General features: G+C 31.3%; 1 protein-coding gene across 8 annotated transcripts in view; it reads right to left on the bottom strand.

Annotated features, from left to right (window-relative positions):
* Nucleotides 1-26349, bottom strand: part of LOC129991361 (plexin-B-like) — a 454065-nt gene that overhangs the window by 100004 nt on the left and 327712 nt on the right. For all 8 annotated transcript variants that reach the window (XM_056098226.1, XM_056098227.1, XM_056098225.1 and 5 more), the window contains one exon: nt 13843-13899. The gene's annotated coding sequence lies outside the window, so the exon portion shown is untranslated. The remainder of the gene's footprint in view (nt 1-13842; nt 13900-26349) is intronic.

Here is a 26349-nt window from a genome sequence, read left to right as displayed (position 1 = left end):
GAAGTGTTAGTAGGGTCGTTTAATTGGGCTTGCATGTCATCTGTCTGTTCCAGAAGTGATGGTTTTCAGATATCAGAATGGATATTAATTTATTCATATTACGAATGATGGCGTCCATGTATATGAAAAACTTTAATTGCTTTTAAAATGAAACTCACATCTGGGGCTTAAGCAAAAGAAATTAGTCCAGAATTTCGAAACTCTCCTTATAGTGTCGAATCTGTTAATGGTGTCTGACTTGAACTTTTCGTTCCAATGATTGATTTTGTTCTTTTCGTTCCAGACACCTCAGTTGCTATTGGCTGACAATATAATTTTCTTTTAGGTTGCGTTAGTCATTGTTGATTGACGATATAAACTATACAAAATATAATTTCTTACTATATTTTAATTTGCAGATCACAAAATAATGTACTTAAATGCATGCAACCGAAACACAAGTTTACAAATATCAATATTTGTCAGCATATAAGAGAAATCGGATGCCGAAGGCTTAACGGAAATGATGAAGAAATAGGCATGGATTTAACGAATTAAAACACTTATAGGGATGATCATTTTACATATATACACAAGTCTGCATTGTTTTTACAATTCTTCTAGAAAAATTGATGTTTTGAAGAGAACTAGAATTATGCCCATGGCTAAGTGGACATGTCTTGTATAAACGAAATTACTGCAGAAAAGAAAGATTGTACATAAAAATTGATTTTACCGTTGGATTAATGGCGACAACAGCTTTTACCGTAGCAATACTACGGGGAAATTGCTGATTAGCCATTTTGAAACTATGTAAGAATTTTTAATAAATAAATTCATGATTTTTAATTATCATCAGAAAATGTGAGGGATACAAAAACTGGCATCACAACAGTCTACGTAGCCAAACCTTACCATCGGATCATTGCGGTCTCAATATTAAAACAGGTATTCGAACCATGACTTTGTATATGTAAATCCTTAATAGTTGACATTTTTATATTTAGAGCAACGTTGATATTATAATAAAGTTTAAATTTAATGACGTATTAGCCATTGACTGTCAATATGTCATCAACAAAGAAATTAGAATTTCATCAATATTTGCAAATTTATTTTTTCAATCCATTGCAAAAACTGTTCTATACAAAAGACGGGAAGAATTTTTGATTATTATTTTATCTTTACGAACAATAACCGGAAGGATAATGCGACTTGCATTTTTTTTTTATTTGAAAAAAATTGTATAAGCTAACGATGATTTACGATCACATATCCACAAATTGATAATGTAATGATAAATACAAATATTCAATCATAATGTTTATCTCACTATTAAAATACTCTGCAATTCTTTAGGGAACATATTTTTATAGTAAGGGAAAACAATATTAATTTTAGATAAAAACTGTCCATAAAACCCATTTTTCATGCTAACAATCTGTTTTCATTCACTACCAATTTTCGTTTGCCGCGTGCGATTTGTTAAAAAGTAATTTATCTACGATTTATGCATATTTTAAGGTAAATTTTGCACTACATCAAACTGAATCCATTGAAACTATCATTTAGTAGGAATTTATGACACAAAATAGCTACAATGTAACAAATTCGAGACAAGTACAATCTATGATAAGCTATAAACCTCTCAACAATAAACAGCATAAAAATCTCACCACACGAATCATACTTTCAATTGATTCACAGCTATTGCTAGTTCTTATTTCAGACACTCCCTCACGAAATTTCATTGAAATTGTTTCGAAACTAACAAATCTTAGACAAAAGAGGGGGGAGGAGCAAAAACAAGCAGATTTTCATCCCAAATTACTTTCCGATCGTTTGTTAGTGAAGCCTTTTGGAATCAGTGAAAATGCTCGCCAAAAGAACACTATCTTCGGTTGGTTGTGATTAGACCCTTTTCGCGTGGCTCGATTGGGAGAAAAACTCGTTTCTTGAGCCCGAAGCGGGGTCAGGGAGTTATTTCCTCGACACGATCTCATTTGCATAATTCCCCTAGCGTCACAGGGCGCAGGGATAACTATGTTCCTATCCTAATTTATGACCGGCATTCGTTTCTCTTGACAGCCGCTGCATCTTTCGGTCCTGGCTCAATATGGGAAGAGGGAGGCAAAGTTATACATTTTCTTTCTTTGTTTATGTTTTTCGTTAGGATGGGTGCCTGAGTTGTTCCGCTCATCCCCTCCCCCAATCACTCCATGGAGTTTAGAAGCAAATGCACTGACTGCTGCAGCAGTGCTTCCAGATCGTAAAGTCGTCGGTAGCCCCCGCAAAAGACTCGTTAGGATTTTTCAGAATGCAGCTTTGCCATATTTTTTTTTCTGTTGGCGAGCCGTGGTTGTTATTATTATTTGTAGCATTCGATGTCTGGGAAATGTAAAAGAATGGGAACGGCGAACTTCTGATTTGTTGCCCGAGAGGAGAAACGAATGAATTCCAGGTGGATTCGAATGTTTCTGTTTTCTCTCATCATCAGACATAAATGAGATGCTGACAAGATGATGGTGGGTTTGTATTAAAAGAATGGATAAATATTCAAAATCACCGAATAAGACAATAATAATGTTTTTGAACCTCGGATGGCAATATTGAATTTGCTAGGTGCCAATAAAAATGGGAAAAGTGATAAGTATGGAACGTTTGTTCAGACTAACGTTCACCAAATGCGGCAAAATGCATTCTTTTTAACCCTTTCAAGGGCCATTTTTTTATAGTCATATTTTGTTAAATTTTTAGGCTTGAAATTAGAATAAGAAAAGGGATTCATTTAGCTTATTAGATAAATTTAATTTGATTAATTAATTAATTTGGTTCATTAATAATTAAGTAACAAATCAAGACACATCATTTTGTGTAAGATAAAGAACTGAAGCATCTAAGTTTCTGACTTACTAAAAAAAATTGTCAGAACTTATGCCAACCTACATAATTTCATACAACGATTGATAAATTTGGTGGGAAGCATACTTCCCACGGCCCTAGAAAGGGTTAAATAAACAAAACTGCATTATAAAAGAATTACACATTGAAAATCAACACTTTTCCACTGTTTGTTTGTTTTCCCCGAAATAAATAAAATTTAGTTCTAAGCAAAGCAAATCTCGGAAAAAAAAATCACTGAAGCCTTTTAAAAGATATAAAACTTAATTATAAATATCTGAAAACTAAGCTGAAATATATTTCAAATTCATGAATAATTCGAATGATATAAATAACACCGAAATATATATTCAAAATCATTTTTAATAAAAAGGTATCGAAATTAGAAAAATGTGATCATTAGTAAAAGTGATTAGCAATGAATATTCATAGAGGAGGAAATAAATTAAGGAGAAAATAAATGATTAAATAGCATTATCTATTAAAACTAAGGATTTTTTTTTCATTTTCATTTAAATGAATCTTGATTTAAAAGAACACCAAAATATTTAAGAAGTTTATAGGGAAGGGGCATGTCGGTGGATATCATTTTCAATGCCACAAACTTCTTGGGAGGGGGGAACACATGAACTATTTAATATTAAACGGCATACGAATTGAATGAAAACGTGCTGTTAAAAATTACATCAAAGAAACTTAAAATTATATTAAAGCAACAATAGCAAAAATTAATTTTATTTTTTTCTTTAGGATTACAATTAAGAAACACTTATATAAATAAGAAGTTTAAAAGTTACAACGTATAGAGTATTAATACTATACTCGAGTATTAATACTCTAGTAATACTCTGCTCAACTCACATTTCTGAATAAAAGAAAGCAATCAAAAACTTCATAACTCTCGAATTAATTAAAATAAGACTAATAGCTTGAATTTAAGATTTCAAATATTTTCATATATTGCATATGTTTTCCAAAAAAGAATTATAATTAAAAGTAAGAAAAGAATTTGTGTGCAGTTTTTAATAACAGAGGTTTCTATTTTTCTCTTATTATTAGTACATAAAACGCAATTAAGTACGATTACGAGGTAAGTCTAATGTTAAACCTAATAGCACTTCTTCACTTTCGATAAATACATAAACGATTACCGAAGTCGGAAACCTTTCACAAGGTTAAAAAGACGGCTCGATCAATTCCGAGTTTGGAAGTAATCAGCAACCATTCCAAGATCAATGGTAATAAGCGACCTCTTAGCTTTCATTTAGCGCCGCTGTCCCGAGGCCCACCTAGTTCGTTTGAAAAATCCTAGTTTTGCTTCGGGACACAAGTAAAGCGTGCTTCTGGGACCGATTAAGATTCCGATTATTTTCATCGAATGCGTGACTCTTCTCATTTGTGGTTCTTCTGCACCAAAGATGGACGCTTTGGCAGACACTTTTTTTTGCCCTTTCTTTTCTGCAAGCGTGTCTCCAGCAATCAATCTCGGAAATGCCCAAAGGCAAGAATTTCAAAGACAGAACTTCGGGACTTTACTTTCCGCAATATACATAACAGTGAATGGAGAGGGAAATAAATTGACAAATGGAAATTTCTGCGGAAATGCGTGTCAGGTCATCCTTAGCCGATGCTGTAGTCTTCAATTGTCGCTGAAAGGGGATCTTGTTAACGATTGTTGAAGAAAACGAGAAGCCATTGGATGCTCGCATGCAGAACGGATTGCAGTAGATTTTAACACGAAGGTTCTGTTTCAGTAGGTTTCCTGAGCTATTTCGTAGGGTTGAGAAGACAATGAAAGTGATTGCGTTAATGGACAAAAGGAAAGTTTGCTTAGAAAGTAGCTCTTTATTACAGATGGTATGACACAATAACTGTCATCATGAATGACTGGAATCAACATTGGAGTAAGGTAATAACTTGTTTGTATCATAAAGATTTGCATTTTAAGAGTGCTGTTCTTCAAAATATTTCTGTAATATAAGCGCAATTCTGCTACAACATAAATTAATGGATCTGCTATAAAGTTTTCATAAAACCGAATGAAAAAAATTACTGCGCAAAATTTCTTCTTTCTAGATTCTTTCCCTTTTAATCAATGGCTGAAGTAAAGTTTAGTTTAGTTATATAAACGTTCGTTTTAAAGCAACATTAGGGCTCTTTTGGGACTGACCTCGTAGTTTTGAAACCCGATCAGATGACGAGGACGACACTTGAACTGACACCTCCTTTACAAATTTCCATACCACACCAGTGGGACCCGCTTACACGACGGTTCTTCGATGGAATCGGGTCTCGAACTTGAAATCCTCCGGATCCGAAGCTGAGACTTTACCACCGAGAACGGCGGCCCTAGGCTGAAATATTATTTCTTTCTGTTCATTATATAATATAAAGAATTTTAAGTTACTATCAAAAGACAATTATTTTTGTTATCATTAATTAAGGTATCGAAAATTAATTTCCAAATATTTACTACGAACATCAGCAAGAATTTTGTAAAATAAATCTTTATGGTCTTGAAGAAGCGAAAAGAAACCGAATTAATAAAAATACAAGAAAAATTATCATTAGGAAATTTATAAAATGAAATATAATTAATTAATAATAAATGACTTTGATTATCTGGTTAAAGCAGTCATTTTAACTTTATTTCATTATGATGTACGTTTCAATGAATAAAAAAAAATAAAAAAAATCATTACTCCAAGAATGTGAAAAGACAAAACAGTCTAAAAAGCAATCCTTCTTAATCTAAACATAGATAGAAATCAGTGATAGTTAAAAATCGGGAAACTGAAAGTTGATTAAAATACAGATCATTGAAAATAAATTGCAATAAAGCTAGCTTAAGATATTTTATTCAATTATGATGAAATATCATATAAAAATACTGGGAGGAGCGATAGATGTAAACTGACGTGTAATTTATAAAAGATCACAACATTTATTTATAAAAATTTTGATTTATTAGCAATATTTGCGTAAAGAAATAATTAATAAACACCTCCTATATCGAGAAACCCGATTCCATCACAGACCATACTAAAGACAATATCAGTACAAGCATCGCTACCGCCATTGGTAATACAAGGCAGCATAAAGAAATTTCCGAGATAATAAATGTTTACCCATTATTTATAAATTTTTAATGAGCTAAACAAGACACTTGAAGACACTCCAGTGTGCCAGAACTTGATTTATGAAATAATTATATTGATATTTTGAATCTGCCGCTGCCAGACCAGCCATTTCAGATAACCAACGAGCTAGCTCTGTTGTCAAAAGAAACTGGAGCTCGAGACACCATTACGGTCAGGTGGCTAGTAATTAAAAAATAAAAAAGAAGATTAAAAGAAAAGCAAACATCTTTAAGTATTCGGTGCATCGATCAACTTATCGATCTCCGCAGAAAGTAAGAAGCTAATTGATTCTGGGATGTCCCAAATCCATGAGAAAAAGCTGCGGGGCTCTCACGCAAGGCTATTCTACATATAGAAAGTAAAAGGAGCTGCGGAAGATAAAAAAGAATAAATTCAGGAGCGTCCAGCAATCCCAAACGTCCTTTCATGAGGCCAGATATAGTCTATTATCCAGTAATATAGGCTAAACGACGTAATGTAATTCACCAAGCAATAGATTACCATCGGGAATTCTTAGAAATCGAAATACTTTTGATGCTGGACACGTCGTATGTGTCGATTGATTGGGTAATGATTAGTGAACGGACATGTCGCGAGGTTGCGTCAAGGTCGTCGGACCGGTCGGAGAATCCGTCTGAGGATTCTATTCAATTCAAATGTAAAAATGAATTCCGATCTCAGGTGATATGGATAGGATGTCACTGGGTGAAGCTGAAAACAGGCATCCTCATTAAAGGATTAGAGAGCGATGGCATCATGGTAACTATTCATTTCACTACCACCCAGGAGGATTATTAGATTAGCTCGGTATGATTGGCAGCCCTGAAGAAATGCCTCTCTGCAGCTGATACGTTAGTTACGTATTTCCTACGCCAAGGGTGTTTTTTAAACATGTAAGACATGAATATTAATCGATTTACAAGAAGAATGAATAAAAAAACTAAGCTACTAGATAAAATACTATGCGTAATTAGTTATGTTCGATTTGAAAAGAAAAACGACAAGCTATGTCATCATTTATTTTTATATTAGAATTTAATGATAAAAATTTAAAAGACCATGGAAGATATCTGATATGCACGTATTATAATCTTTTGACATAATTTATAAATTATACCATTAGGACTTTAATTAAAAAAATTTGTTTGTTCACCAAGTGGTGATATCTTCCTTTTTGAGGAAATATGATAAGATAGAAGGAATCCTTTTTCAATCGCACTATTTCTCTTTTAATTCTAAAAGAGTCATTCTTAACAATTAGGTGAATTGCACTTCATATTTAAATAAAGAATGCGACAAAATAAAGATCTGGTTATTCTCTAATATTTATGATAGCAAGATTCTTTTCTGCCCGTAATATTAATATATAAAATAAATCATTAATTTGTTGAGCAAAACTTTGGTCAAAAGAAAGAATAAGATTTCAGAAATATATATAAATTGCATTGGATCAGTACTAACGAAAGGAGCTGCGGTTTACTTTTATTGTGGATAAATCCGGCTACGGTTCCTGCGGTTGGGTTATAATTATACTATTATCCATCCCATTATCAAAGCTACCGAATTTCACGCTAAAAGATACCAAAACAGAGGGTTCTAAATTACTTTAAAGACAGCTATAATTATGCGTGGTTTCTTTCTGGAATTGTTCTGCTAGATAAAATTACATAGATTTACGCAGAAATGCTTATTAGATTATATATGTAGAAATACCATAATACCATAAGAATTTCTATTCCAAATTTAGAAATCGCAGTAGCAATGAATTCTAATTATATTTTACTTTTCCACTGATGGTTATGTCAATGAAGTAAATATAACTTCCTTCATTTTAAGCTCACTTGCTTCAAATCCTTTCCAACGATATAATTCTTAATGTTTATACAAAGCAATGGTAAAGTAGAATGCTGTCGATCTTCCAGAAATTGTACTTTGATGTATGGTCTATGCACAATTTGACATATAAGTCAACGAACTGTGAGACTGTTGATCTTACCTTTTACCATGCATAACATAGTAGATTCATTGAACCATGCAGAAATGCCTGAGTAGAACAAATCAGCAAAATCGTATTCATTAAACAAAGAATTTAATAGAAACAACACCAAAATCGTATTCATTAAACAAAGAATTTAATAGAAACAACACCAAAAAAAGGTTTCTAAAAGGTACACTTATGAGCCCTTCTCTCTTCCAGGAACTAAAATTTTCCACATCATGCAAACAGACCAAAAATTCGATTTCCCTCAGTTTCAATAAAATTCAATTTCGATGAAGACAAATCACAGAACTATATACACAAGCTATCCATCTAAAATCCAAATACATATCCTGTGAAAACGGAGCGAGGAAATATCCATAAAGAGATCGTCAAAAGAAGCGTTCAAGCAAGCGGAACAAGTAACAGTGAGGTGTTAAACGTATGTTTTGACTCCTCCCCCGATTCGTATGCGACTTGAGTTCTTTTGCACTGCTGAATAAATAAAGTTGCCGCCTGAAAAACAACGCGACCGAGCTTTTAATCGATTTTGGAATCGTGCCCGCCATTCATTCACACTTGGACCCTAACGAGCTTTTTTTTCCTTCCCTTTTGTTCCGAAACGAATCGGTAGGCGCGTTTTCTGTTCTGATGGAATACGAATCGGTGTGTGTCGGTGCGAATCGAATCTTTCGCACCGACAGTCATCAATGAGAGAACATTGGGTAGCTGATTCTAAAGTCGTTTCGTCCGATTTTGTTTTCTCTTCCGATTTTTTTCCCGCCATTCCTTTTTTAAATAGCAGAATCGTCTGCTTTTTTTTTCCTTCCCCTTATTTTAAATAGGAATCATTGGAAGAGAATATGTAAGAAAGGGTATTTAATTTAAAATTGAAAGAAAAAGAATGAACATATGTAAAGCGGGGAAAATAGGTTGTTTGATTAAAGAACTGCCAAACTTCAGGAGCAAACAGTGAAGGACAGGAAATGATTGGAGATTAGATATGCATGTACTTACTAAAGTCAACAGAATTACAGTTGATGCTCAAACAAAATAAAGTGCAAGAACGTCTTGAGTTCGAAGAAACGTAAATTGCCTCTTTCATCAAAAGGAATAAATTTGTAATTATTTAACTATTTGAAAGGAAAGAATGTGTTTTGAGCTAAATTATATATATATATATAAACGATACGTGATTTTTTTTTTTTTCATAATAGGACAGAAAGCCTCTTTTCAGATAAAATGTAAGTATCAATATATTGTAAAAAATTAATTTGATTTGGGAATTAAAGCAGAAATTAGGATACATATTCAAAAAAGAAATTTCCAGGATTTTTTGAAGAAAACGTGCTTTGCAATAGGCGCTTACCTGAATAAAGAACTTATGGAGAAAAAGTCGAAGATCAATGCAGATAGTTATTAAATTTTTTTTCAAACAGAGGAAGATCGACAAAATAAATATTACATCAATAATATTGACATTTAAGAAAGCACTGATTACTTATCATAAAATACATTGGCGGCTTAATGAAAATAGTTTTAACCAATACCAATTCTTTCACATTCTTTTCACAACTCTTTGCAGACCTTATGAGGATTATATACGATTTAGAATTTAAAGAAGGTCTTTTACTAATTGTGAAGAAGAGCTAATAAAAAAAAAACTGCAAAAGAACACAATATTAATAGTGTCATTTAGTTATAAAAAAAGTTAAAAGAAAAACATTATATAAATTTAATGGAGTTATAACAAACTTATGAAAAGAAAAAGATTAACTAATTGCTTAATTCTAACTTCAAATCATTCTTATGTTTCGATCATCCTCTCGTATTCTTATACAGGATGCTTATTCGAATCATGGAACAATTAATTTTAAACTGTTAGCAATAAATACACAATTATAGTTTGAAAAGTTTAAGAGACATACCGAATTACGTTTTATGTCTCTGCAGTCAACTAAAGGCATTACCGAAAAAAAATTACGAAATCTAAATTTTTATACAATCTACTGATCCTGTGAGTAAGGTTTTTATTTTTTCCACACTAACATTTTAAGCAAAAAGTTCCCACTCTTCTGTAATTAAATTACGAAGTTTTGATTTATTTAGTTTATTTATATTAATGTCCCGATCTTTTAAAGCAACATTAGGGCTATTTTGGGATGGACCACGTAATTTTGAACCACTGTCAGATGACGGGGCTTGAGCTGGCACCCTTTCACCAAACTTCCGCACCAGATCGCGAGAGGACTATGAGGCTTTGAATACGGCTATTTAGACAAGCTTACACCAGTTTAATGGCAGCCTCAAGGATGAGCAAGCAATCAATAAACTTCCTTTACGGTCGTCAAATGGTCCAAAATAATTAAATTCATCACTTCATAATTCGGTCAGTTAGGATTGCTGAAAAATGGATTTTTTAAAATTTAAAATTATAACGAGCAAAAAATTATTTCATTAAATACGAATAATAGAACTGATGGATATAAAAAGTTATATTTCGCATTTTTTTTCCGTCAGTAAATTTATTGATTGCAACAACATAGAATATAATTTTTTTTACGTCACTTAAAACATTTTCCCACTAAAAAGTTTATGCTTATCTCTAACAGTTCAGAAATTCGCTATAGAACCACAATTAGAGTGAACACCTTCTGTACTTGTCTAATGAAGTTCGAAGAATTTCTTAGCGAATATAAAGTTCAAAGACCGGATTTTCGAAACACCGCAGATAAGCAAACATTATTTTCGGGCAATTTCTACATTTCGTGACAAAGCTGATTTCCAAAATCGGCGTCTGGTGAATTCTATAGACCTCAAACATAGTCCCTATTATGTTTTCCTAGAAAGAATTTCCGGCAATGCAGTAAAATACAATAATCGAGTATTCAAATGAAAAAAATAATCGCGAAACCAACTGGAAGATTATCACGATATTTACAACATCGCGGTTAAGAGCGATAATTATAAACTTATTTTAGCTTTTACGTTTCAAACCACAAAGCAACCGCAAAATGATTTCAGTAGCAGCTACGCAGACAATAATAATACTAGTTTCACAGATGTAAATCAATTGTGCATTAGTCACAGTGCACTTCCCGACTGTTTCGGGACAGTTATTGACATAATGCAGCGGAATTCACACTTGGCTACGTCAAGGATTGCAATTTCCTGTTAAAAAAGGAGGAGGATTTATTTTGCTTTCATTCTCGTGTTAACAACGGATTTTAAATCCATTGATTTTTAGATAGCAATGATAGCATAGTCTTTTCCCTCCAAGTTTTAAGATGCAAGAATAAATAAATAGTAGTCAATCTTGGGTCAATTTTGTAAACAAATAGTAGTCAAATCATCAATATGTTTATATATGTGTTTGTCAAATAAAAGTCAATATTTCCTCGCGCTGAAGTATAGAGTAGGTCTTAACAAATTAGACATGGTTCAAAATGATGTAGTTTGTCATCGCACAGATTCTAAATGGATGGTTTTAATCAAACGAATCTTCAGTTAATTCAATTAATTTTTAGTAATCTCTATAATTCATAGTGATGAAACATTTAAACTCGTAAAAATTGAAATTATTTACAGATAATTTTTTATGGTTATTTTCTGGAAACTGGAGCAACAAATAATAAAAATGATTTTTTTTCTATATAATGATCATTAAAGCGAAACAAACTGTGCCAGTGTTAATTATTTAAAATATTCTCAAAAATATATGTAAATTATATACTTTAACTATCACTTTTATTAAAATAACAAAACAAAAATTGTTATTTGAACTATGTTTAACTGATTCTGGTATTTTCAAACAATTTTATCTCAATCTTTTTTATCTTATATTTTTTAATAGAATCTGAAGTTTTTTCGAAACAATTGCATACTCAATGTAGAATAATAGCCTATTTTAATAATAACATATCCATTGATAATTTTAAAAAATGCGAAAAACTGTTGGGCATGATTCATAATTATACGGGAGATTCAAATTTGATAGATTCCATTACATTGCAAATAGAAGTAAGCCATTCTAAATTTGGGAATGTGGATTAATTTTCTAAATTTTCAAACACCAGAATTTTTTTCAAAGAATTAATAAAAATTAAATTTGTTTTAAAAATATATAGAGAACATCTAAATAAAAGTTTCGTAAATTAATTAAATACCATATATAGATGTAATAAATGAGAATGATTTTAATCTTTTATGTTACTATAGTTATTTTTTTTTTCAGTTTCTTTAAAAAGGCTAGTTAATAAACATCTCTTAAGAATTCATGAAATTATTAGATCAAGTATAGAAATAATTTAAATGTGTGTAATCATATGTTAGTGTAATATTTAACCAGATTTTTAAAAATTTAGAAAGAAAAAAAAACTGACTTTAGAGAAATAATTAAAAAAAATATATTTTTTAACAGCATGAATTACGTGCATAAATTGGATCTAACTTTATTTGTGAGAATAACAAAAGAAATATTATATCTATACAATATGAAAAAACGGAAACTCAATTACTTTTCAAAATTCACTCAACACCAAATAATTTTGTTACGCTTTTAAAATCCAGAGAAAGTTGCCATATTAGTTTATCAAACTTTTGTTTCTTTACTGAAAGTTTAGACATCATACTTTACATAACAGTTGTTTATTTTTTTTAGAACCATGTGTTTCAGATTGCATTACCAATGGCTGTTTGAAAATTTATTTCTTTTTATCCAGCTGCAACTTGACTGAATTCTGCATCCTATTGAAAGGTCATAAAAGTAAAATAAAAGCACAGATGCATCGGACGGTCATTTCGGGAGCTAAAATATGTCGCCGATCCCTGCGTGTGCGCCCGTAAAAAATAAAAGTCAGCGTTTCAATCGCTATAACTTTCCTTTGCAGGGACGGAGCATCATAAAATGGTAGAATATGGCCCAGTGCAGGGCGGGTAACGGAAGGACGACCCGGGCAACATCTGAAGGAAGTAAATAAGAAACTTTTTCCGTGTCATCAAACATGTCTGTTCGAATCAAAACCTCGCGAAGGGATTTTGTCCAAACCGTTTCATGCATTTGGCCAGTCGAAAAAAATTTCACTTTTTTCTTTGTTCCTTGAAATTTGGAATCAGCATTTTAAATTTTGGCAGGACAAAAAGAAAAAAGAGGTCTAAGCCGGTTGTAAATTGTCTAAATAAATAAAAATGAAATTAATCATAATAAAACTGAATTTAACCATATCCACTGAATAATGATAGAAAATAAATCTCAATTTTATCTTACCGGCTGACAATATGTAAGCAGCTGATTTATAAACATGATTATTCATTGGATTGATAAAGTAAATATTTTTTATAAAACCTTCGATACTTGATTATACTTGATAATGCAAGATTTAATGCATAATGCCATGCATCATTATGCATCATGTAACATACATCATTATGCAAAATTCATAATGATGAATGATTAAAAAAAAACCTATTGCGTTAAACTAGTATTTTTAACACGAACATATATAAAATGTTTTATTTTATTCTCTGATAAGAATTTCCAATAATATTTTTTATTTATTTATTCCTTTTCTTACAATGTTTATTCGATTCTATATAGCACAGAATTCTGAAATTATTTGTGTTACCTTGCACAAGGATCTTTGAAAATATGAAGCTTTCTGAATTGGAGGATGTCATTAATAAGATACCAACAGTAAGAAGCAAGTTTATTGATAAGAAAGCTTTAAGTTTTTTACACAAATGGTAATTTTTTTCCCAAGAAATGATAACGCAGCAATAATTGCAATGTAAAAAAATATATATATATTAATTTGAAGAAATCATAATAATATATATTTTAAATACCTGAAAATTTTTTCAATTTGTCACTCCAATGGTAGCTGACAGTCACTCTTCATAAACCTATAAATAAAAATGAAACATAAGAATATATCTTTTCCGAGAATATATAATTCTACTCGTGCATGATTACAGAACTCATGAATATAAATAATTTTTCTATATCTAGGACACAGGCTAAAATTATTTAATTGTAATCTTTCTATATTTGATTTGAACCTACGATAAAGAACTAGCATCTCAAAATGTCTATGATGAAAATATATAATTACTTATAAGCAATATAAGAATGAATTCATACAGTTAAAAACATTTAGGGATCCTTCTAAAAAGTAAATGGATACATAAAAATGCGACCATAATTAACAGAGGCAAAATGATCATGCCTTGAAACATAATAACGTTTTTGGTTAAATTAAATTCTTTTTAAAATTGAAAAGTATAAATTTCATAGAAGATATAATAAATACCACATTTAGAATTTATTAAAGTTTCACATAAAAGTATCTCACGTCCCTTTGATAATGTCGATGAAAAAGGAATTATTTTAATGTTAGAAAATATTGCAGTGTGGTAAATTATATGCGAACAAAAAGTAAAAATTTCATAAAACTCAATATAATAGATTATAAATCGTTTTTCATATACGAATTAATTTTGGAACATATTTAAAAAGAAGTGAAAAAGAATAATTTCAAAAATTTAATTAACCGTCATTTCTAAACAAGAAACTTGCATGTAATGTAGTGTTGGGACTCTTTTAGCATCTCAGGTTTCAGGTGCAAAAGAAGCAGAAAAAAAATTAATATTCTTTGGATGAATCAAAATTAAGAGTTTCATGGAATTTCTTAATATCACAAAAATTTCCTTTCTTAAAATTAAATTCCTACGAAATAATTATTTTGTTAAAGAATGAGTATCGTGTAATTCTTCTCTCTTCTAAACCGTATTTACGATTCTAAACATACGTTTTCCAAGAAACACCAATAAAATTCCATCTTCCATTATGCAAAAATAAATTATATTCAAGCAAACGATAAATCAGAGATGCCATTGTACGAACGAAATGGTTAATTATTAATTAATTCTCGAAGGACCAAACAATCACACCGAGCCTTTATTAAATTTCAAAATTCCTCGCTGCTGTTTTTATGCCGTCATTTTCCAAATCCAGCAAACATTCTTATAAAAAGAAGTTGTGATTTAGCTACAGATAACGAACAGCACAGAAAGAAGAAAAGGCAAGATGGTGAGGAAAAAAAGTTAACGGGGCTCATTCAACAGTCAACCCAAAATTACAAATAGTTCCCAAAACAGAGATCTTCCAAGACAAACGGCGCGACTACGAACATTCCACGAGAAAATTTAATTGTCCTCTTCAAATTACGAAATAAATAAATGTATAAAAAAACCAAACTCTTCCTTTTTTTTCCCCACGAAAAAACTCTTTAAGAGTTCGTTTTTTCCGGAACTCCTTGCTTATTGACCGCGGAAGAGCCATGGTGACAACTCTTATGAGTCAACATTCCTCAGGCAAAAATGCTTAATTAAAAGGCCCAGGAATGTTTAATCAGCTTCCACGTGAAGGTAAAAAAAAATATAAAGATTACCTTCTTTACCGGAATTCTAAGTCGCCATTTTTTTTAATACTTCAAAAGTAGGCAGTGATCCTTCTTAGAAAATGCGTCACTGAAGGAATTCGAATATTTTCTTCCAAATAGTCTCATTAGATACGAAGAAGATGTCTCATTTTTAACATCAGGGGAGTATGTTGTTTATAGGGCCTTGAGCTGCGTCGCGTACCGTATTCGTATTCAATAAATTTCGGTATTAGGTAAATGGTTGAAAAAACGCCGCGGAGTGAAATGAGGTGCCGTTTGCCACGAAGTGAAGAATGAATAAATGAAAAGCGGACGGATTCCAACACTTACAGGTGGCAAGAAAAAGAAACGGCAACAGATTTTTGTAGGTAATTAATAAAAGGCATGCGACATTACTATGTAGCCTGAAGTATAAGATTTATAGTGGCAGTTTGGAAATAGAGGGAAACACTACAATTCTTCGTTGACTTAGCAGTAAATGAAAAATATTGTTACAATTTTATTTAAAGCATGATTGTTACTTCATATAAAAAAAGGACCACACTTCAATTTTGTCAGTTTTAAAATCGTCTTTCGGAATTTTGATTTTTTAAAAATGTAATGCAATGGACTAAGGAAAAAAAAAGTCTTTCATATTAGTAAAGTATTATAACTTAGGACAAAAACTAATCTATTTTGACGAAGTTCTGGGCACATTAACGAATCTTTGGTTTGCACTTAGATATTGACACTTCTATCAAGGTACAAGATATATTATTTTTGTATAATAGTTTATTATTTTTAAGTATGTCCCATGAAAAATTTGTGTCGGATTTCTGTTAATAAATTATTGTAAGATAGAAATGGCATTGCTTGTGTATTAACAGTATGAGATTGGTGAAATTTAAGTTTAACTGTACGTCATTCGCTAGTGGTCACATTTTACGGCTAACATACGTTTTTGACTATTAATATTAATTGCAATAAACATGACATATTTAGTGCCTTGTTTCGATTATTTATCGTAATATACGGTTAATATAAGTACCGAAATGATCAATATAGAATACGAGTTCTCCCTTTATGCCCATTTATTTAGAAACTAAACAGAACTTATCAACTTTATTTCTTATTCCGAAATAAAGTTGCATAATCCTGTATTACAGCTTAAAAAGTAACATGACTTGTATAATGGTTATGCTTTGCAGACGACTTAGACTCAAACAACAGTTTTCTTAACACAACACAAAAACAGTTTTCTACACAGCAGACTGACATAATTTAATTTAATTACCGTTTTTATTAAATTTTATTCACATAGCTGCATCCAATATTTTAATACTTACTTAGAATGAATTATAAATGCATTAACAAGCAAATGAAATTTTGTAGAGTATCATAAATGGTAATATTAGTTTTATGAGATCTCTTATTAGTAAATCAGAAACTGGAGATAAAAAATGATATTTAAATATACAATAAGAAAGTTGTATGTACAGAACAAAGATCTAATTTTCTTCAACCATAGTTAAGATAGTAAACAAATTAGCTAATAGTATAGAGACATTTTATTTATTTTAAATAAAAATGTAGGTTAAGTATGAAGCATTTTAATTTTGTAATTTTATTAATTATAGTTAGCGTTTAAATGACTTAACCTATTTTCATCAAAATATATGCACACACACAAAAAGCCTTCATTAAAATTTCATATAAGAAACTAAAAGAGCAAAATAGTGATATAAAGCTCCAGTTAATCTTAACCAAGTAATCTCAGACTAAACTGGCAAGCATTACTATCCACAAATCGAGTCCTCTGAAAACGTTTGCGATAACATTGTAAGGCTTTTATCTCTACTCACAATGTAAACAGGGCGTGGTTCCACTTTCATATACACTACAGCATTAATCCTTCAAGACCTTGAATGCGTCCAGGCTGGTGTTTCGCAAAATGGCTTTGAAGAGGTAAGATTGAAATCTTAGCATGACGATGGTAATATGATTATGTCATTTATATTCGGAGTCTGACAGAAAACGAAAGGATGGAACACGAAGATCTAGTTTCGACATCAATGAATCACTTTTAAACTCTTCAAAAGGATTCGAAGAGGAGATGATTATTCATACTTCTGAGAAAAACCCTGAACCTGCGTTTTAGTCATTCAACGTGTTACCGGAAATAAAGAAAGGGACACACGGGAAACATAAAACTATCGTTCCAGTAACTTGAATTTAAGATTAGATATTTATAGACTTAGCCACCTCGGGAACAACGATTGTGCGGTTGGTCCAGATGTCGACAACATCGATACCGTATCGTAAGATCCAATAAACAAAACAACGACGTAAGAAAGCCATAATAAAAGAATAGAAGATAAATAAAATCTGAATTGATTATAGGACTCATGTTATGTAGTAAGCAGGATTAAACATAAATATTGATTTTTAATGCATACTGTTCGTGATCGTTGATGCGTGAAATATTTTGATTTATCAGAAAACATTTAAGATAGGAGAACGGCATTTAAATCAACATAATTTGCTATATCCGGTCTGTGAAATATCGACATAGAATAACTGATAAAGGTTTTTAGGATTCTGTTACTACTTTTTTCTTTTAAAAGTTTTCAGTATTGGCATTTAGCAATAATTCTATGGAATAAGCATACAATATGAGTATTATATGTATGCAGGTTTTTTAAGCCTTTCCAAGTATGCATGAATTTCCATACAATCACGTGTTTATGGCAGACTAAATTTTAAAAAAATATTTATAAAATATAAAGGAATGGGGTTGTTTAGTTAAATGTTATCTAAATGCAATGATCTAAGGCTGTTAGTAAAGCTGATCTTTTGAATAAAAAATATTTATTCGTAGCGGGGTTTTTTTTTTTTTTTTTTTTTTCTTTTTCTTTTTAAGTCCGAATTTGGTCAAAATTACGAAATTTAAAATTTCGTAGGAACAACTTATTCGTGAACTGCTTTTATAAATCAGTTTCCGAACAACTTTCTAAAATGAATTTAAAAGTGTAGCTGAGCGACATATCAACAATCCACAAAGAGTAGGTTAAAAAAGTTAAAACTCCTACAGGTTTATGGATACAGGTAATTTGCCCCCCCCCCCAAAAAAAACCCCACACCTATTCCAAAATCGGTAAGTTGCACTGGAAGGTTGAATTGAGACACAGGTAAGTTGAGCGCCTGTATTATCTGTAGCATTTAAATTGATATTAGCACCGATAACCAACTGAACTAATTAACGATACCCATACTGATATAATTATTTACGGTAACGATTAAGAAAGAAGTATACTTGATGTTCTATAAATCAACAAACTAGAGTGTTATGTCTTTAGGAAATTTAGATAAATTAAAGTAGTACACAAAATGTCTTGATATAGATATAATTATTAGTACAACTGATGATAATGGGAAAATATTTCATTATACACCAAGGATAAAAAGGATCTTTTGTAATAAATACAATCAACGATGAAACGACATTCTTCTTAAATAATTGTTACGAATTAAATTATTTATATTTGAAATCCTATTCACATTTGCATCTCTACTTAATTTATTTTTGATGCTCTTTATTTGAAGTTTTTTAATTTATATATTTTTTTAAAGCTTAAAATTTTATTTTTAGAGATTTTGACAAGTTACTTACGTGTGACTAATTTCCTTTATCTGTATTTTTAAAATTCTTTTTTTTTTCTAAGCATTTAATTCAAACTTAAAATTCTTCCTGGTTTGTTTTTTCATTTCACTAACTTTAACTGTGTAACATTAAGCTGCTATATCACATGAAAATGACAAGCATAAAAAAAAAAAGCTGGTTCAGCTATATTTCAAGAAAATTTCCATTATGAACTTCAAAGTTGGATATTTTCTTATGCTTTATTTTCGTTTTTAGCCGACGTTCCTTGTCATGATTATCTACAAACGAACAAACATTAAATTAGTCTAAAAGATGACGCGTACATGTGCTACAAAGACGTACAAGTGTTAAGTTTGTAATTATTCTAGATTCACGTACAAGTGTTAAGTTTGTAATTATTCTAGATTCAATCATTTCTTTTGTCATTCATTATATTCTAAAGAACTACATTTTAAAGAATTTTTTTTAAAAAGTGCGCTACTTATATATATCATTACTTTATAATTTACTCTACTTCTCTTAGCATCTCATTTTAATTTTTGCCATATATTTTTTTACAATCTTTGTTATGGAACGATCAGCTCATAAGAAAATAGAAACTCATGATACTTTTTTTTTGCAAATAAGAATTTAAGAAAAAATCCAGTTAGATTCCATAAACGAAGCATGACCTCCCCCCCCCCCTCGTTTTAAAAGATTCACTTCAAAAAATTAAACACGCAAACCTTATCGAATTATTCTTGCGAATACAAACGAAGAAAATGTCTTTTTAGTCCAAACAACGATACACGGCCTGACATTAGCGAAATGGCTCCCTATTGTTATAGTTTACTTTCTGTGTATCAAATACAAGGGTTGCTGGCCTCCTGCGATGGGGGCGTCACCATCAACAAATCTATCGCATCCTCTACTTATTTCCATCCATCGAGTTTAATCTCGCGACACTGAAAGAAAAGAGATTCTCTGAAAGTTGTTCCTCTCGGCCAAGGACACGACGTTACGACAGCGTCCCCGTTTCCTCTCGCACAAATTTTTTTTCTTCTCTCAACTTTTTTTTTTCTCGCTTCACTCGATTTAAAAAGGGATATTTTTTTTCTCTCCATCTCAGCCGTCGATGGAGGAATGCTTTTTTCTCGTTTTTGGTACTCTCCCCATCTTCGCGCGTTCTTTTGAGCACTTAATTTAAGACTTTGATTTCTTTCTATCTAAAGCCCTCTCTTTTTTTTCATTCTTTTATTCTCTCTCTCTCTCTGTGATAATACCCGAGGTTTGTTTCACTCTCTGTGCCTTACTTTTCTTAAAAATCTTTTCTTTAGGAAATAGATCGCTTTTTATTCGGTCCTGAGATAAAAATTTAAGTGAAAAAAAAGCATTTTTTTATTTAATATTATTATTTATTGAGGTTTTTGCGTCTTATTCGCTTATCCTTTAAAAGATCAAGAGCTGGGAACTGAGAAGTAACATGCGAGATGGCAATTCTGTGCAAATTATTTTTTATTTACCCTTCTCCTTTTCAGATTTACTTCTTTCTTGGCATTTCAAGTAGTAAGTGTGCTCATAGCAACTTCTTAAGTGCGACAAATATGCTTCCTTTTTTTCCCCTTTAGTGAATAAAAAATGTCTTCAAACTTCTTTTTTTCTTTATAAACAACGTTTTTTATTTATCTACTTTTTATTCAGCATTTTGAAAGGATCACTGAATTTTTTTATTAGATAATCCGCAGAGATTCCTCGTCAATCCTTTTCTATTTATAAGAAACATCGTCAAAAACAGTGAAAGCACAAATTTGAGCATAAAAAAGATCATGAAAAAAAAAAATTGACTTCTTTCTTTACTAAGCTTAACTTTGGACGGATTAAGCGAGGGCATTAAGGTTATTAACAAATGTAAATTTTGCACAATCCAGACAAGTAATGCTTTTTAATAACGTCTTTAGAAAAAGTAGAAATGCGCATATTTCCTTTCATCACTAAATAATAACACAAAAAATATTATTTTGGCATAAAACGGTCTTACCTTTTTTTTTTTTTTTTTTTTTTTGAAAAGCACTAAGCTTAGTCACAAAAAAATATAATAATTGCTAGGAAGCTAATGATCAATTAACTAAAACACTAATGTAATATCAGTTACTTTTTAAAGCTAACATAAGGATTCGTGTTGGAACTATTATTTTACACATTATTTAAACATGATATTATTTTAATGTACATAAACATTTTTCGTATATTTACTATATAAAAATTTACTATATTAAAAGTTTAATATCTAGCTTAAAATTTAAATATATAACCTTAAAGCGATTTTTAATACGTAATTTAAAATAAATATCTTTAAAATATATGAACACATATATTTTCCAGCATCGTATATTGTATGAATCTTATTAAATTTTTACGACGATTCTTTTGTTTAGCAATTGACATTGAAATTTTTCTATTAATTATCAAAAATAATCGAATATAATTCCTAATATTAAAGTTATTTTATCAAATGCAATGGCAAAAACACATTCTCAAAAACGATAATCAAATCAATCAAAATTAATATTTAAAAACTCTACAGTTATGACACGAAAACTTCTAGCAACTCGATAGTTAAATTATACAGCAAAATCAGGTATGAAATCAGAGTGTGTATGAAAAATAGGAATGAAACCATCATAAATAGCAACTAATGGCTGGATAAAAAAAAAAATACTTCGTTTAGCACCCCTTCAAAATGATCCACTCAATTTAACCAAAAGCTTCTCAATTTAATTCTTCCTAGTATCACTCAGTTTTCATTACTTCCTATATAACAAAACATGTTATGTATACAAAACGCAATCTACGAGTAACTCATGTACTTAGGAGTGATTATCACAAAATAGCAAAGTTCAATATTTTTGCCTTCAACGCTATCATTACTCATTGTATATTTAACTCAAAGCAATGATCATATCTTGACACAAGTGTAATTCCAAGAATTAATCTAAACGTAATGTTACACCACCGTTTCTTTTTAATTCAATGTCTTCCTACTTTCCACAAAATAATGATTGAAAACAAAATAGAAAAACAATTTGCCATATTCAACTGTCATGGTTAAAGAATGTTTCGTCCACATATTCCTTCGTGATTCAATAGCCGACGATGCAATTTACGATGCTCCGCAGAGACCTAAAAAATGGAGATGGATTACGTGACTGGCTTTTACAAATTCTCGACGAAGCCATGCAGGCTCCGAAGGTTTAATTCATTTTTGAATGCCACCAATGGCGTCGTACAGAATCTCGGCACCCCAGAGAACGGAATGCCTTTAATTTATTATCTGTTTACTTAATGTAAGACTTTCGATTGATATTGTATAGATGGGAGGGGATGGTGGTGGTTTTGAAATAGTTTAATGTGCCCATTCAACTTTTCACGAGCATATAGATAGCTTTATATGGGGGCGTAAAGAAGCAGTTAACGTGAAAAGTGAGCTTTATCTAGAAGATTTACAACTCATTTATAAAGTAAAAATCAATTTTGAAAAGCACTAAACGCAATTAAAAAAAGAAAGAAAACGTAACCAATAAGACGAGGGTCCAGATAAAACCATTTCGTTTGACTCTGACTTCAATAAATAAAATTTACTACTTTAAATAGTCACAAATAAATTTCCATCCGATAACTAAAACGATAAACTATGTCGATTTTAAAGCATGATAAACAATATTTGGCTTAATGTAGCAAATTTAAGACTCGGAGGAGGGGGATTTCCCTGATGAAGCCAAATAATTTTTTTCTCTCCTAACCATGCTCTCCGTTTCACATAAAAAAACTATACTACGGGACGGGAATCTAATGCTGAAATTCAATGATTACTTCCATGACATTGAGTATCATCCTCCTTTTCAGGGAACCGATAGATGAAGAATGGAGCACACCAAACATCAGTTTCCTTCAGAGCATGATTAATCCGTACACACGTTGTGCATTTTATGGATCATAATTTTAAAACAATCTGCTTGATAAGGCAACTTGGTGACAGGGTTGATATCAGTTCACAGTTGTTAAAGAAATAATCCTCAAGCCCGACTGAACTGCAAGCCCCGATAGCCAGCAGCTTCTCACTTGCAGAAGACTGTTTCTGCTAGCCTCCCTCTCCAAACAGCCATTACCTTCTGATGACATAAAAGAGACATAAAATGCTTCTGTCTACTGTGAGACCGTGAATCATTCCAGAAGATGAGACTTGATTTCAAACAATGAAAAGCGGGCAGTGGATGGCGAAAGAGGCAAACGACTGGTTTTCATGGGCGTTGTTCTTTGAAAAAGAAATCGTTGCAGGGTGTCGACTTCTTCTCTTTAACCTAATTAACTCTAGTCTCTCTCTTCCCAAGGAGTGGGTGGTTGGCCGACTGCACTGACATAAAGACTCACTGGCAGATAATGGTACGAATCAGACATTAGCATACAAACGAACATGGTGGTTTAGTCATGGGCTATTCGGAAAAACACGGGCGTCTGAATGCCTGGCACGTAATTGTTTTGTGTGCCACAGGAAATAAGTTTCTTTTCAAGCTCTGAGAAATAGAGTTCAATGAGTGACATTGTGGAAGGATGAAGCTCCTTAAGCTCAATTCCCCTTGTAAAAGGATTAAATAAGTTTTATGAATTAAGGGTATGGGAGAATAGAGATCTTACAATGCAGTGGTCTTTCTTTTTAAGACATGAAAAGATTCAACACTAATGATAAAAGGGAGACAATTGATTTCACAGAAGAATTAAAGCGTAGACGAAACATTCTCGCAAAAACACAATGAGCTCAAGACTGGAATAAAATAAATTAAAAGCTGACTGTTAAAATACATAATTTTTGAACGATACTTTGTAGAATTGACAAAATATAAAGAATGCTACATATTAAATAATAATATGTTATATTGTATTAAAAATCTTTACAACTGTTCTTCATATACTATGACGAATAAATGAATCCAATTATACATTCATGAACCAATAACCATTTTGAGAATTATGGCTTCGCTATTTGAAGCAGCATTTAATAATGTATAGTTCGGGTAGTAAAATTGATCCATTGATCATTTATCGCACAATAGACTGCCTGTTTTGAAACAATGGAGTATGGAATAGTAATAGTATTTTTTTCCGATAATGTTTTGAGTAAACAACTATATTTATAGCGATAGCCAGATGATGTAAGAATTTTTGGAATCGGATGGTTCTATCAAAGATCCTCCGAGATCTATCCTCTTCTATCAAACATTCTCCGGGATCTATCAAAGATCTATCCAATCCTCTTCTATCAAAGATCTTCCAAGTATATAAGCATGTTAAATTGGACACCCAGATCAAACTTCTTTTTGTTAATGCGGCATGGAGGTTTGGATAAGGGAAAGGGGAGGGGGAATACAGCTCAGAAGTGGTCTTCGTCATCACGAGATCTGCTTAAACTTAAGAGCTCCGTTTCAAATGTAAATAGTATTTCAAACGAAATATTAATATAACTAAACATCCTTTAAACAGAAATATCCTATTTTTTAATTAGTTCCTAATGTGGATAATTGACAAACGTGGATATTTCAAACAAACGTGGATAATTGACAAATATAAAGATTCTGACAAGATGATAATATTAAAACCATAGCAAGTTTCTAAAAGCATGGTTGAAAATCAGCAAAACACTATGCAACATACAGAAGTCCGACTGGCATAGATATATATTTCTAATGAATAGCTTCTAATATAATTTTGTAATATTAATCAGCAAGTCAAAGTACTTTTCAACCCTTTTTTTACAGATTTAGAATAAAATGACCTTCAATTTTTCTCAGTTGGAAATTTCAAAGCCGCTTTTTACACCGCAACAGAAACCATCTGTTCACTAGTGAGTTTATAATATAAGCCAGCGATGAGAGAAAGCTGCGCAACCAACAAATGTATTTTATTCCCTTTCAGTATTTGCTCTCAGTAACTTTCAGTTTATTCAGGAGTTTTCTGCTTTTTACGATGCAGGTGTCAGTCAGCTGTTTTCACGGAACTTCCGACTGTTAACGATAGGGATCTTTTTTTTTTTTTTTTTTTTTTTTTACTAAGCAGGCACCACTCAGCCAGACACAAATTTTATGGACCGAATGTGTTTTGAACCAGTTTCTATTTTAGGTATCGAATTCAAGAAGAAAACTGAAAAGACTCAGGAAATGTTGACGTACTGCAGAGCAGAATATTATTTCACCAAGAAATTCAGGGCAACTACACTGCGTTTCTCTTTATTTTTTTATAAGCGAGAAAAATCTCGTTAAATGATGAACGAAACATTCAGTTATAGCATCGATATAATACAGTGTGTGCGTAAAATTGTTGGAACACTTTTAATAATTATAACAAAATAAATTTATGATATATATATCAAAGCTTCAGAACTAAAACTAAAAATCAGAAACGAATGGTCCAGGGAAAACACACACACGATGAATGTCCCCCCTTTTTTATTCGAAATTTTAGAGCCATTTGTTAGCTCGATTGATGAAACTGATTGATTGATGGGTTATGAAATCTATTCGTACACAATACAGACGATAAGATCTTATCAAAATTATGTTTTAAGTAGAGAGGAAACGATGGCTGGGTACTTCATTTTACTTTCTCTGTAAATTTTTAAAAACTAAACCTCAACGTTTTCCTCTCGTAATGTTTAAAAGTAATTTCAGAATAATAGGAAGTGATGGAATTGCTAGTCGTTACCCTCTACTTTATTGGTTTTACTGTTCTCTTCCAGCTCATGCTGTTAGTCGATTGTAAAGCTATAAGCTTTATGTTTTAAGCGAAATCACGAAAATAAATAAATAAAAAAAATGCATGAGTGAGAGATTTAACAAGCTATTTAAATAACTAAATGCTTCTTCTATACCTTAACCCTAATTTAACTATAATTCCATAATAAACGTGTTATTAAAATTTTTTTTAACCTTTGTAGGGCCGTGGGAAATATGCTTCCCACCAAATTTACCAATCTTTGTATGAATTTATGTAGGTTGGTATAAGTTCTGACAATTTTTTTTAGAAAGACAGAAACTTAGATGCTTTAGTTCTTTATTTCACACAAAATGATGTGTCTTGATTTGTTACTTAATTATTAATTAACCAAATTAATTAATTAATTAATCAAATTACATTTATCTAATAAGCTAAATGAATCTCTTTTCTTATTCTAATTTCAAGCCTAAAAATATTTTAACATAATATGACTAGAGAAAAACGGCCCTTTAAAGGGTTAATACATAA

Source organism: Argiope bruennichi, chromosome 2, assembly GCF_947563725.1.
Source record: "Argiope bruennichi chromosome 2, qqArgBrue1.1, whole genome shotgun sequence".
In the NCBI taxonomy this organism is placed as follows: domain Eukaryota; kingdom Metazoa; phylum Arthropoda; class Arachnida; order Araneae; family Araneidae; genus Argiope; species Argiope bruennichi.
Note: the sequence above shows the minus strand (reverse complement) of the source record. Positions and strands in the feature narration are given on the sequence as shown.